This window comes from Rissa tridactyla, chromosome W (assembly GCF_028500815.1).
Source record: "Rissa tridactyla isolate bRisTri1 chromosome W, bRisTri1.patW.cur.20221130, whole genome shotgun sequence".
Classification (NCBI taxonomy): Eukaryota; Metazoa; Chordata; class Aves; order Charadriiformes; family Laridae; genus Rissa; species Rissa tridactyla.
The window spans coordinates 26,539,193-26,553,586 of NC_071496.1; positions in this window are offsets into that span (position 1 = coordinate 26,539,193).

Sequence of the window (14,394 nt, forward strand, 5' to 3'; positions counted from 1 at the left end):
CCTCCGTCTGATATGTCCCAATGCCCGGCTTTAGTAAAGCAGAGCCATTGCTCCCCTCTAGGACAATGTACTCCTAGTCTTGTTCCGCCTATTCCTAAATTCTTCCCAACCCAATATTCGCGTTGGTCGTATTTGCACACTGTTAACTCATGTCAGTTATAACAGCGGCTGTTGATATGCGAATGCACTGTCATAGTGGAAACCATCTTCCTATTCCAGGAGACCTGCTGGTAACACTTCATGCATTCGTTACTGGATACTAAGGATACCGCTAATAACCATACGAGGAGTGGAGGTCCAGTATGGCTTATACTCCTACCTCTCATGCCTATTGGGGTGCTTCCAACAGCCGAGAAATAATTCTTCTTGGCAGCGAGTACAGTGGCCAACCTGGTCTTGCCCTCCATCCTCTTTTGATCCGGTATCCCTGGCTCTTGTAGCAGGTAGGGTTCTTATCTCTTTTTCCAAGCAAATTGATTTTTACAGTTAGAGACCACTGTTTCCCACCATTCTTCAGGAATTTCCCACAAAACCGGCACTAGCAATTCCCACCCACAAATTAATGTTACGATATTGGTATATTGTATCCGAGTTTGAGCCAAACTCGAATTTTGCTTCCGGCAATTTAAACAGAAGGGATGTCTTCGGGATGAATGGTAATACCAATTTTGCTTACAACCTAAGCATTCGCACTTCACCCAACTATGATGTCTAGCATAGGGATGTATCAGACAAGGTATACTACGGGGTACCGGAGGGGGCTGTAGTTCTTCCTCAAGGTTAGGATATAGCCGACTATCTTCTTTATATAAATCGCATGCAAGTGCAAACAGAGAGTTTTCAGTTTTATACAACCCTGACCCTCCTGTCTGTAACGGGAGTGCTCTTCCTCAAGGAGGATATTTAATTTTCCTTAAGGTTTGCCCCGGCCGTACCCGAAACCAACGATAAAGTTCTGGTTTCACTCCCCAAGTTTCTGTGATTTCTAAGTTATTATTCAGTTCCTCTCCCATACATCACCGCGTTGGTTGGCGTTTTAAGGTGAGTCTGGTGTCCCCGGGAGTTGAAGTCAGAGTCCAATCTCTAGGTTCTTCTACTAGTCCTTTTGTTCTGCTGGCGTGAGTCCACCCTTTTTCCTTCGTCCGTACTGCAGCTTCCGTAGTCAACAGCACCTGAAAGGGACCCTCCTACTGGGGAGTTAAAGACTGCTCTCTCCATGTTTTTACTACAACCCGTTCTCCAATTTTAATGTTATGGATCTTAAAATCCAACAGGGTAGTTTGTGGGAGCAACCCTTTATTTCTTAGTTGTTCCAAGTTCTTTGCAATCTGCATTACATATTGTTTAATACTAGCCTCCCCTCCTTCATAAGTGAGTGATTTGAGTTTTCGGAGGGGTGTGAAAAGATTGTAACAGCTCCTCCAGAGCCTGTCCAAACAGGTTGGGAGACTCCGTAAACCCTTGAGGTAGCTTTGTCCATCTAAGCTGCTGTTTACGTCCGGTGTTTGGGTCCTCCCGTTCAAAAGCAAAGATATCTTGACTTTCCTCAGCCAGGGGACATGCCCAAAACGCATCTTTTAAATCCACTACACTAAACCAGCTGTGTTCCGGGGGAACTTTGCTCAGAAGGATATAAGGGTTTTGTACAACAGGGTACCGAGTCAAAGTTCTCTTATTCACCTCCCGTAAATCTTGCACCAACCTATATGTCCGCTGCAACCCAAACTTGCTGATTAATTTTGGATTCGTCCTCCTGACTTAATATTTTTGCAATCATTTTCCCCTCCTTGGGGATTACTCCAACCCCGAGCTGGATCTGCAAGTCTCTTCCCAACAGATTGCACCCAGCTCCAGGCACTAGCAAGATATTCCCTACACCTATTTTGTCATTACCTTCAAAAACCACCTGCTTGATCACCGGGGCTTTAAAACTTTCCCCCTTTGCTCCCATTACATTAATTACTTCTTTACTTATAACGCATCCTTTAGGTATGTTACAAACACAAGTTCGCTCAGCTCCTGTATCTACTAGAAATTCTAATACTTCCTCCTGGGGCCCACTCTTAGGTTTATCAAGGGCTCAAGGTGATAGCTGTCCCCCAGGAGGTAGAGCCCCTGACACCCCTAATCCTCAATTTCTCTAAACATTTTCTGATCTTTATCCCTTCGAGGACATTCCTTCTTAAAATGCCCAAGTTTCCCACAATAGAAACATCCACTTCCTTCATTCCTTTTCTCAGTTCACGATGGTCCCCTCCTGGGAGGGATCTGATTCCGTCTAAAAGTCTCCTCCCGCCTTTCAGGATTCCGTCCCATCCCCCCCATCACCCTGGGATTTTTCTGAATATTTCCTTCCCTCATGGTGGCTACCATGATTTTAGCTTTTGCTTTAGCCTTCTCCTCATCTCTTCGTACATATACTTTCTGAGCTTCCCTCAGTAATTCGTTCAGGCCCCGATCCTGCCAGTCCTCTAGTTTCTCTTAATTTTCTTCGAATGTCTGGCCAGGCGTGTGTAACAAATGGAACTCTCAGTAATGTTTGCCCCGCGGGACTCTCTGAATCTATTCCTGAGTACTGTCTCATGTCAGGTCGCAGCGTTTCAGGCCATTCGGTCGGGGTTTCCTCCCTTCCCTGCTGCCCATCAAATGCTTCGGTTACATTCTGCCCTCTAGGGGCGGCTTCTTTTATACCTTTAATAATTAAATTTCGATAATCACTCATGTTCCTACGACCCTCTACATCATTTTGATTCCAATTTGGGTGTACTATTGGCATCTTCTGGTCCCCAGGTGGGCCTTGCTGATTTTCCCTTTCCCAAATTCTCATCCCAGCTGTTCTAATCATTTGCCGTTCTTCGGGAGAAAATATTAAACTTATTATTGACTGCATTTCCTCCCAGGTATAAATATTAGGGCCTAGGAATTGGTCTAATTGTTCTGATAGGCCTATTGGATCTTCCAGTAACCCTTTTAATTCCTTTTTAAAGTTCCTGACTTCAGTGGGAGTCAAAGGAACGTTTACAAATCCTATCCCCCCTTGTGCTCCCCCCAGGGGTACTTCCCTTAAGGGGAATAAACTAACTCCTGGTGTTTCCTGCACCGTGTCTTGGTCTTCCGATTCCTTTACTTTAACAGAAGTTTTCCTCCGTAACCTAGGAGAGTTTGTAAGTGATACTTTTTCAATTAACCTCTGAGACCTGTCCGACCTTCCCCTAGCACTAGGTGTCAGCTCTTTTCCAGGAGAAGGGGGGCTGTTGGAGGGAGGCGGTAGGGAGGGGGCAAAACTTCCAGAGGATCCCACCGCTTCTCCTTTTCTTCCCTTGAGATCTCAGATATTTTAAAGGTACTAAATCCTTTTGGCCAAATCTCCCCTTTCCAGCAGGAGGCATATTCACTCTCCTCTGGGCTGAATGATTCTTTAGAGTTTACATAAAGGTTTAAAGCCTGGCATATCCACCCTTCGAAGGACCCATATCTAGCCCAATACAAATGGTCTGCTCGTATAGGTTCCTTTGTCCATTCTATCATATGATACTGAATCATTTTAACTTTATCCTTATTTTTAGTATCCAGATCAATATTCCAATTAGCCAATTTTATCCCCAAAGGACTGTCTTGGGGTATATCTGCCGGCACTTTCCCGCTCCCCTTTTCCCTGGGACTCTCTTTTGTCCCATTTCCCTGGGGCTGTCTTCCGCTCACCACAGCAGTCAAGCACCCAATTTTCCCGGGGCTGTCTTTCACTCAATCTCTGACGCTTTGTCTCTTCACTGGCCAATTCCCTTGCGGGAGATTGGAACCGCGGTTAGAAAGACTCCACACTCGCTCCCCAGATCCGGACTGTCCGGTCCGAGTTCCACACACACAGCAATCAAGCCCCAAACCCGCCCAACCAAGCAGTACTTACAGTCCTGTTTTCTTGCCTGGGTCTTCGTGCACAAGAATTATGGGCTACCACAGTTTTTCCTGGGGAGACTTACCCCTTTTGCTTTATGAGTCCCTCCTCTCCTGGGATTATCAGCTTGGAGTCTCAACAGGCACCGGGAAGTCCTCCAAGCAGGCCGCCGAAATCGGTGGGGTGCACCTCCTGCTCGGGGTCTCGGAGTCCACTGGGACCAAGTGAATTCTCCCGGACGAGCCCCCAAATTGTAATAAATAGCCAGATCCCTTAAACAGAAATGGCACTTATTTTATTATAGGGACAAAGTCAATAAAGCAAAAGCACAGCGCTGGGTGCATGACTCAAGTCAGAGGCACCCCAGCTAACACTTCAACCGTGTCTTATATACATTCAATATTGCATACGTATTCACTCTTTTAGGCAGAGTAATTGTTTATAATGATTGATTATCATTAGTCCTTTTTCTCTTCTATTTGTGTGTTTCCTTCTGACAATTGTTCCTGAGGATTGATGATCTTCAGTTCCCTTTTCCCATGCATCTGTTTCCTTCTGGTGGGATCAGCTCCCTTTTCCCATGCACGTGTTTCCTTCTGGTAGGATCGATTATCATCAACTCCCTTCTCCTATGCATCTGTTTCCTTCTGTTAATCACTTGTGGAGTCTTTTGGAGAAGTTCTCTTGTTTCTCTCGGATGTTTTTCTTCATGATGTTTTTCTTCATAGTTGCTGTTAGTTGTTATCTTTGAGGTTTCTCATGTTTCCTAATTTACTAAAGGTTAGTTATCCTTGTAAGTCAAAGATTTATAGCCTTGTTATTATGGCGAAAGCCAACAATACCTTCACTATTTTTCACATGACCAAAATGAGGCAACCCTTGCTATGGATGGGATCTGAATGGCATATTGCCTATGGATAGGGAGACCATTCAGTGCTGTACAACTGAAGGTTCCCAGCATCTGAAGGGATGTAAGATTATCTATACTATTCTCTCTTTCTTTATCATGTTAGCTCTAATAAATAGCATTTTAAATGATACTTTGCACAATCTGAGTGCCTTTGTTACTGGGATCATAATGGACCAGCACCTCCTGGTGCAAAACATCCTCCCATTGCTTCTCTTCCCAGCTGGCCACTGGGGAGTTTTCCCTTTCCCTTTTCTCTCTCTCCATTTTTTTAATTTGTACCCAAAAACTTTCACCATTACAGTGAACGTATGCCATCCATTACAGACCCTGCTAATAAATCTTTGTATATGTGAACCTGTCTCAGGCACCCTTTGTATAAGAACTTGTTGGAGAATGCAAGCAGTTGAGTGCTGACAGGCAGCTGAGTACTGACTGCAGTGGTGCTTATCTCCAGTGCATGTAAAAGTGAGTGTTTGAAAAGCATGTAAGTGTTGCTGTGGCTTGTTTCAGAAGGGCAGAGCTCGAGCAGGGGAGAGAACCCTGGCTGCCCTCCTGGATGTGCTAGAGGGAGAAAAGACATGGGGGCTTTGAAGTTCCTGGTTGGGGAGCATGGGGGACAACCCCTGGGATCCCACAGGTCGTCTTTCCAGGATAATGATCCCAGGAGGAGTAGGTGAGGTGTTTGCTTAGTGCTGTTCTGTGTACTGTCTGGATAAGCTCCAGGAGTGTGAGCTCTGGCTCCTCTGGCTGTTGTTCCTGCAAGTGGTTCAAGCTCAGGCTGTTGCTGAGCAGTGTGTGGAGTGGCGGCTGTAGAGGTGATGGTACTACCAATTGTCATGGGCAGGTGGCATGGGTGAAACAGAAATTAGGAAATTTTACTTGAGTCACTTTACTGCCAACCAACACAGACCTCCAATCATCAGTTTGGATATTGACAAAAAAAGAACACAAACAATTAGACAAATACTTACATAAATATCTACCCTCCTCCCTCCCCAGTCTCAACTTCCTTTATTTTAACCGCAGAGCACACTCAGTCCTTCCAATTTTCTCCAACAAGGAGATGGGTGATGTGATAGCAGTTAGTGGAATGGTTCCTTCCAGTCCATTCCTTCGGGAACCCTGTTCCAGCGTGGTGTTGGCCACAGGCTGCAGTTCCCTCAGGAGTGGGGGATCTCCCTTTGGCATGGAGCTGTTGTCCCCCCTCCATTTGCAAATGAATGTGTGCGTTCCTGTGTGTGCGCACACTCATGTGCCCATGCACACACATATCAGGGAATTTGAGATGGCTGTCACAGGAGTGTTTAGAAGACTGACAAATCACACCAGTTTTAAACTTTAAACTTTACTAAATTCATTCATTAATAGCATACTTCTTGATAATGGCTAATTCTTACACGTTATTAATCATCTTCACTACATACGCAAGACTGTCTGTGTTTAGCACTTATATCCTAAATTAGCTGTGAGCATACAATACCATGGAGCTGATGCCTTATAGGTAGCACTGATGGCTATGGCTCTTGGTGGCTTTTAGTCCCTGAGGTCAAGGTGATCAGACTTGAGAGATGGTTGATGAGAGAAGTTGGAACCTAAGTGGGCTTGTCTTCTTTCTTCTCTGATTTTCCTTGCTTATGCCTGATGTTTTTATGCTACTGACCCTGCCCCAAAAGGGAGAGGGAATCTCCTCTGTTCCCAGTGCTGCTTATATTGTGTTTTTGTTTTGCCAGTCATCCTTCTTGTGCATTCAGGAGGATGGCCTGCTCTGACTATTTGCCTGTCTTCTTTGTCTGGCAACTTTTGTTACTGAGATGCCTCCTACCTGTAACTACATCCATCTTTACCCCTTTGGATGTCACATTGCTCACATACTTATGTAAAATTGTGTCTGGCTATGCCAATACAGTGTTACATAATACTGTTAATACTGTTGTTACAAAATTTTAGTACACTTATATTCAGGTTCAAAGCAAGTTATTATTAATTATAACTTGATTAGTGCATTTCTTATTTCTACGTGTCACAAGCCTCTGTTTTGGTTGCAATTCCCCTCCTTGAATGGAAATTCTCCATTATTATCACCATGACTTTGAATCCAGAATGCTGTACTCTCCCTGCTGGCTCACTGCTACCGAGCAGAGTTTTTCTTCTTAGGGCATAGTATTGTCCTGTTCTAGTCTTGCCTCATTGGTTTCTTGCAAGATAAATCGTCCCTTTGCTGCTCCCAGCATGCATATAGCACTTGGATTTTTCATCACACATACAATCCATATCACAACTTAAAAAAAAAGACAGCCAATTAGTACACAAATAATAGTTAAGGGGTGCGATAACACATATGTGGTTCCTGTTCCTGTATTTGACCATCCTGTAAAAATATCATACCAGTGATGTACAGTAAGAGTTTCTACATCCTTTCCAGGTGTGTCAGTTTTTGATCCTCTAAGGTAACAGGAAGTTTCACTGCTTGGTGCTTATTCATTAACTCTTTAGCAGATATTCCCCTGCAGCCCATGGAAGAGACCACACTAGAGCAGGTATTCACATTGTAGCCTGTGGACTACCTCCAGCAGTTCCTTGTGTTTCTTGAATCAGGGAGCCCAGAACTGGACACAGTACTCCAGGTGCGGCCTCACCAGGGCAGAGTAGAGGGGGAGGATGACCTCCCTCGACCTGCTGGCTACAATCTTTTTAATGCACCCCAAGAGATCATTGGCCTTTTTGTCAACAAGGGCACATTGCTAGCTCATGGTCATCCTGTTGTCCACCAGGACTCCCAGGTCCTTCTCCACAGAGCTGCTTTCCAGCAGGTCAGCCCCCAACCTGTACTGGTGCATGGGGTTATTCCTCCCTAGGTGCAGCACCCTACACTTGCCCTTGTTGAATTTCATAAGGTTCCTCTCTGCCCAACTCTCTAGCCTGTCCAAGTCTCACTGAATGGCAGCACAGCCTTCTGGTGTGTCAGCCACTCCTCCCAGTTTTGTGAAGAACTCATGCTGAAGCAGATTTTTTTCCTAAAAAGATGACAACCCGTGGAGAGGGCCCACGATGGAGCAATGGAAAAGCATGAGGAGGAAGGAGCATCAGAGAGAAACTGTTATGAACTGACCATAACACCCTATCCCCCAGCCCACTGTGCTGCTTGGGGGGGGGGGGTAGAGGAGATGGGAGTAAAGGAGTTAAGTTGAACCTGGGGAAAACATGCTGGAAAGCAGCTTGGCAGAAAAGGACCTGGGGGTACTGTGGACACCAAGTCGAACATGAGACAGCAATGTGCTTTTGCTGCAAAGAAGGCAAACAGTATCCTGGTGTGCATCAGGCAAAGTATTGCCAGCAGGTCAAGGGAGATGATCCTTCCCCTCTACTCAATACTGGTGAGGCCACATCTGGAGTCCTGTGTCTAGTTCTGGGCTCCTTAGTACAAGAAGAGAGACATGGACATACTGGAGAGAGTCCAACAAATGGCCACGAAGATGATTAAGGGACTGGAGACTCTCTCCTATGAGGAAAGGATGAGAGAGCTGGGACTGCTTAGCCTAGAGAAGAGAAGGCTTGAGAGGGTTGTGGGGTGTGGAATCTCATTTCTGATCTACCTGAAGGGAGAGTGCAAAGATGACAGACAGGCTCTTTTGAGTGGAGTCCAGTGGCGTTACAAAAGGCACAAACGGAAACACAGGACATTCCATCTGAACATAAGGAAACACTTTTTTCCTGTGAGGGTGCCTGAGCACTGGAACAGGTTTCCCAGGGAGGTTGTGGGGTCTCCCTCCTTGGAGATATTCAAAAGTTGTCTGGACATGGTCCTGGGAAGTCTGCTCTAGGTGGCCCTGCTTGAGCAGGAGGGGAAGGAGAAGATGATCTCCCTTCCAACCTCAACCATTCTGTGATTCTGTGAACTCTTTAGCTTCTTTTTGTATTTGATGCGAATTCTTAATGAGTTTGTTCCAAAGATTTCAAAACAACCCCAGGCTGTTATTTTCCAGGTGATATAATTCTGGTTATACCATAGTTGCTGCATGGTAAGGGTAGATATTGTACATTTTTCACATGTTCATTAGGGATGAAACATTGTCCATACATTTTTTTGTACAGGGAGGCTCTACAGGCAGCTTCTTATCAACATACATAACATCTATTCCCAGCACCATATATCCTAGAATCATTAGCTGCTGGTTAATGGCAATTGATACAGTTATCAATATCCATAGGAGTGGAAAGGATTACTTTTTCTTTTGTGCTACCTATAGAAGACAAAAATAACAAAAGATTGTCATAGCTGTCTTAGTTACTCAAGTTGGAACATCTCCCTCCATAAGAGTTCCTGGCAATGTTACTTAAGTGTCTACTCAGTGGCATTTTTGTTTTCCTATTTTATTCAATTCATTTGCTACTCTTCTTAAAGAACTCTTCACTGGTCATCCATTGAAGCTTGTTATCCATCAGCATTTTTTATCTGTTGGTTCTATCTCTATAACAAACAGCTCAACTTTATACTTTAATTTACATTAAGATTACATAGATTTTTACTATTTTTTTCTTCTTCTGTTTTTATTTTTTGGCCTTCTGACACCCCTCCTAGATCCTTTCTATACTTACACACTTGCTTCAAAGAACATTGCTGAAATCAGCAATTCTATCTCTAGAGCTAGGTCTAGCTGCTTCTTTTCAGCTGTTGTTTTTGGAGAGCTATGCTGCAAAACCTGCAACAAGACCCGCTATTATATTTCTGATCAGTACATTTTAGTACTATACTAGAGGCTAGTCCTGCTTTGGTAAGAGGTTCCATGGATGCTTGGAGATGATTAGTGTGGGCAGGTGTATCTGCCATTCCTCTTGCATTATGCTCCAAAAGCTGTATTGCCTGTAGTGTTGTAAACCTTTACGTTAATTTGCTACAACGATAAATTACTTTGGCCAGGTTTACCACAGGGTGTCTTCTGCTCCCTGGGTAGAGTGATCAAATGAATTGAATACAGCTATTTAATAAGAAACTGTGGTGAGGAAGAGATATCCCAGGTTAAAGTTGAGTCTCCCAGCCTCTCCTTTCTCTCTCTGTCAGCATAGGGAGAGATGCCCAGACATGGGGAGCGATGTGAGTGAGTTCTCAGGAATACGCACTGGAAGGTGGGTCCCAGCACTTTACAAAGCTTCATTCCCTGATTTCAGGGCTGGGGTCCAGTATCCTGGGAACTGCTGACCTGCTGACCTGCTGACAGTGACACACCAGGCTGGAGGGCTCTGGAGGTCCTCTCAGACACTTTTCATTCATTTTCAGGGAGCTAAGTGTTCATCCAGTGACAGGAGCCACAGGATATTTTGCATTTTCACTAGGTACATTGTTCATGGGGTTTACAGGGTCAAGTACTGCTGCAGCAGAAGTAATCAAAAGATGTGGGGTATATGGAAGAAGGATGTAAAGGAGGACTAAAAGGATCAAAACCTTTATAGGAAGGTGGAGCTGAATTTTCTATGGTTTGTCTTTCCCAAAGGCTCACAGATCTGGTTTGTGGTTTTGTTGTTGTTTTTTTTTATATACAGCTCAGAGTTGTACTACCTGGCTCCTTAAAGTTTGAATTTCTCTTTGTAAATCAAGGATATCCTTCCACAATTTTTTATATTACTTCTGTAACTGGTTTTCTCAAATTCCAAGGGGCAGTTTGCAGAGAGCTTGGCATTTGTTTTTCTCATGTTTGTCTGCTATATAGCTAATACGGTTTGAAAATTTAATAATTTGTGGTCTATTGTTTTCAAGATACCCTTAACATCTTTATGCCTCTTACAATTATTTTTATGATTTCCTAATATGTTTTCAATCCAATTACCTCAATCATCCCAGGGGATGGAAATTCTCCATTCCTATCATCATGAGTCTGAATCCAGGATGCTGTACTCTCCTTGCTGGCTCACTGCTACTGAGCAGAGTTTTTCTTCTTAGGGCATAGTATTGTCCTGTTCTAGTCTTGCCTCATGGTTTTCTTGCAAGAGCTTTATCAGCCCTTTGCTGCTCCCAGCATGCAAAGTAACTTTCGCCATCAGAGTATGCAATGTCATCAGCCAGGTCCTTCAGAACACCAATGCAGTGATGACACTAACCATCCAATGACTCCTGACTAGTTTTCTTCTTTAGGCTTTTATACCTTTTCCACAGTCTGAGCCAAGATTTTGCAGCTGAGCTATAGTAGAGATGGGCTTTAGATCATTGGTATACAGGCAGCTGAACTTGGGAGTAGGGGGATGGAGGGGTGTTACAGATTAGAAGTTTTTTAATTTTGTGTATCTGATGTGCAGTCTGGTTACTGCTTCAGTGCAGCTGCCTTGAAAGTACATGGGTTGCAATTGCAGTAGATGAGTGACTCATTAGATTTTTTTGAAATAGAAAAGTGTGCATATTTTTATAAGATACATTGTCCTTTCCATTGCTGCAATACCAATAACTTAGTCAATAAAGTAACAAGAAGGCTAAATATACAGCCAGTTCAGCCTGTGAAGAAGATAGAGGCCACTTACACAGTTCTGTTCTTGGATGTTTTCTTGTTTTAAACATTTTGACCTGTAGCAGTGTTTTTTCAAATGTTTTTGAGGCTCCCTGAGAAATGAAGATCTAAATCCCTTTAGAAAATCATGACTAAAGCTTCTGTGCAACTACAGGAGGCATTGTATAACTATACTGGCTTTCCTTATCCAGCTTTCAGGGACCCTTTAGAGTTTTTCTACAGATATTTGCGAACTCCTGTGCTGATAATATCTGAGCTACAGAGAGGTTTTGAAGAATAAAAATGGTTCAAGATTCTTGGCTAAATCTTAGCCAAAACATCCCAAGCTCACAAACTGATGTAAGAGATTGGATAAGCTTGAGGCTGTTCCAGTGACTCTAATTTTTGAGTAAATTAAGATATTACTCTAAAGCAGTGAGACTTAATTATATGTAGGTTTGTTGGTGATGACTTAGAAATATATGCAGTCAATGATGTTTTGTTAAAGCTGTTCTGAAAAGCAACAGCAGGCATTTGACGCACGTGACTATATACTAGAATAAGACTGAAAGACTTAGCAGTACATATTGTTTTATTTTTAGCATAATGCTGAATAGTACTCTTGGTCCTGTACCATTTTGGATTCGGAGAGGTATGCATTAGAGGAGAGGCTGCTGCCTCTTCATGCCCCCAGGTCCAACCAGCAGAGGCTGAAGATGTATTCCCAGCAGGTGCACGCACAAAGAGCACACATATACACAATAAATATATACATATATACAGATGTACGTATATACATAGTCAACAACACAGATCACTGACAGACACTTAGAGCCCTCACAGCACAGACAGCACCAATGACCTCATTCTGCCCCCCTGAGTAGGATGGAAGTCCACTAGTTAAGAATATATATACATATGTACAAGGTGGATCCCTCCAGCAGCTGGGCTCAGACACTCAAGCCTGTCCAGTAGCTGCGCCCTGGATCCCAGTCTCCCCAGTTGCTGGCACCTGGATGTATGAGTCCCCGAGGCCACAGTCCCATTCCAGTGGCCGGTACAGATTGTCACGTGCACACTCACACAGAGCTGGCCAGGACTTTCCAGGTCCCAGTAACTGCCCTCCTGCTGTGCTCTCACCCCTGGAGATATACAGGCACTCTCACACACAGAGTTGGCTGGGACTCCCCATGTCCCATAGAAGATCCCCTTGTGCTCTCACCCTTAGAAGGCACACAGGCACTCTCACACCCAGAGCTGGCCCTTAGAGACCCATTCACCTCAGTTGCACCCAGGCCACCAGCTAGTCCGGCTTGATCTTCACTAGCTGGACTCACTCGCTCACTCACTCACCTGCACTCACTTCTGTTGCTAGCACCACAGATCCATGGGGCCTCTGACTTGTGGTCTGACTCCAGTTGGTGGCACTCAGACCCCCATACACGCACATGCACACAGAATAGAGGAACTGTCCACTCACCCAGGAAGGAGTTAGTAAGGAATTTAATAAGAAGATAAGACAGACTGCTGATCAGGTGCAGAGAATGACCAGACAGGCATACTGACCAGCAAACTATTTACATGCAACTGGCCCTTTTTATCCCCTTACCTCTCTATTTTCCCACTCTTGTTCCTCCTCTAATCACCTGTGTGATCCCAAACTGCTTTTCCCCTGCATCCCATAATGTGTCCCATACCCCTAGGCAGCAACCTCCCTTAGTTTAAAAGGTGATCCATAGAGCTGCTCCCAATGACTCATGGCATTGGATTTCACGGCTGGACAATGGGGCTGATGGGTCTGCTGGGCCAGCCCTGGGAGGGGCCTGGGCAAGGTGCCCATTCCTTGGGAGTCCTTGATTTGGGGTAGGGCACCTGTAGCTTCTTATCTTGGATAAAAGTTTTCTCTATACTACTGCCAGGTTACTCAATAGCTTGTCTTATTTCATTTCATTTTGTTGCTATGTCTTTTCTTACCCCCCTACCAATGTATCTGAAATGGAAACAAATAGAAATTTAATGATTGCCTTAAAATTACAGAGTTCAAGTTTTATTAAAAATTATACACATAGTTATAGTTCAATAAAACCTTAAGAGCCTATAATCTGTGTTATACTGGCAATAAGTTCTCTTGCAAGATCAGTTGTCTAGGCAGTTAAATATAGTAACTTGCTCAAATTTACTCCTACTCAGAAGATGCAAGATCTTTTCCAATCTTTCCAGACACTTGTAGCCATAAATAAGGAAAACATCTAGGACTGTCTTATTTTCACTGCATTTGCTGATATTGATGTTGAAACCTCTATGGTTGTAAACTCAGTAAATCATTTGGGTAAACGGTTCTTGACAAGATAATGGGATAGAAGGAACAGATGGACATAAAACCAGGTACCAGAAACTTTAGTGGGCTGATTGCCCAAGAAACTTGGCTATACCACATGAAATGTGCCCTTTAGGTGAACTTGACTAATTATAATATGAAAACTACTCCTCTAGAAGTTAGGATACTTGCCTCTGCTTGAAGACCCTCACCCACTGAGCCTGTGCAGTAAAATTAAGAGACACTGTACCTTTAATTGAAGATGAGGACACTTTACACCAATCAGCTTCAAGATAAGGAATTATGAGCACCAGTAAAAGGTCTATAAACAATGAATATGTTAATTATGATAATTTACAATGTATAAATGAATGCCTGTTTCAATGTTGGATGTGCTAGCTTTGTGGAGATACCCCCTAGCACCCATTTCTGTGCAGAACTTCTAACAAATAGCTAATACCTCAACTCTGTGTGTTATTGGCTTGCACACCGAGTAAAAGAGCCCACAAGTTTTGGGACAACAATATTTTGGACACAAACCTACAAACTTTTGAAAATAATATCTCTCCCCTCTCCCTCCAGCATTTAGCTTTCAACTCTAAATATTTTGAACACTCCCTTCCCACCTACTGTCCTATTAAGGATAAGCCTTTTAAACACAAGTCTTGCAAGAGCATCATGAAAGTAAAACAACCCCATCACACATAAACTAAGCAGACAGCTGCACTGCAGCTAACCACACAGCTACACCTCCAACACTGCACCAGGGTCCCAAAGAACAGGGGCAGACATAAACGAG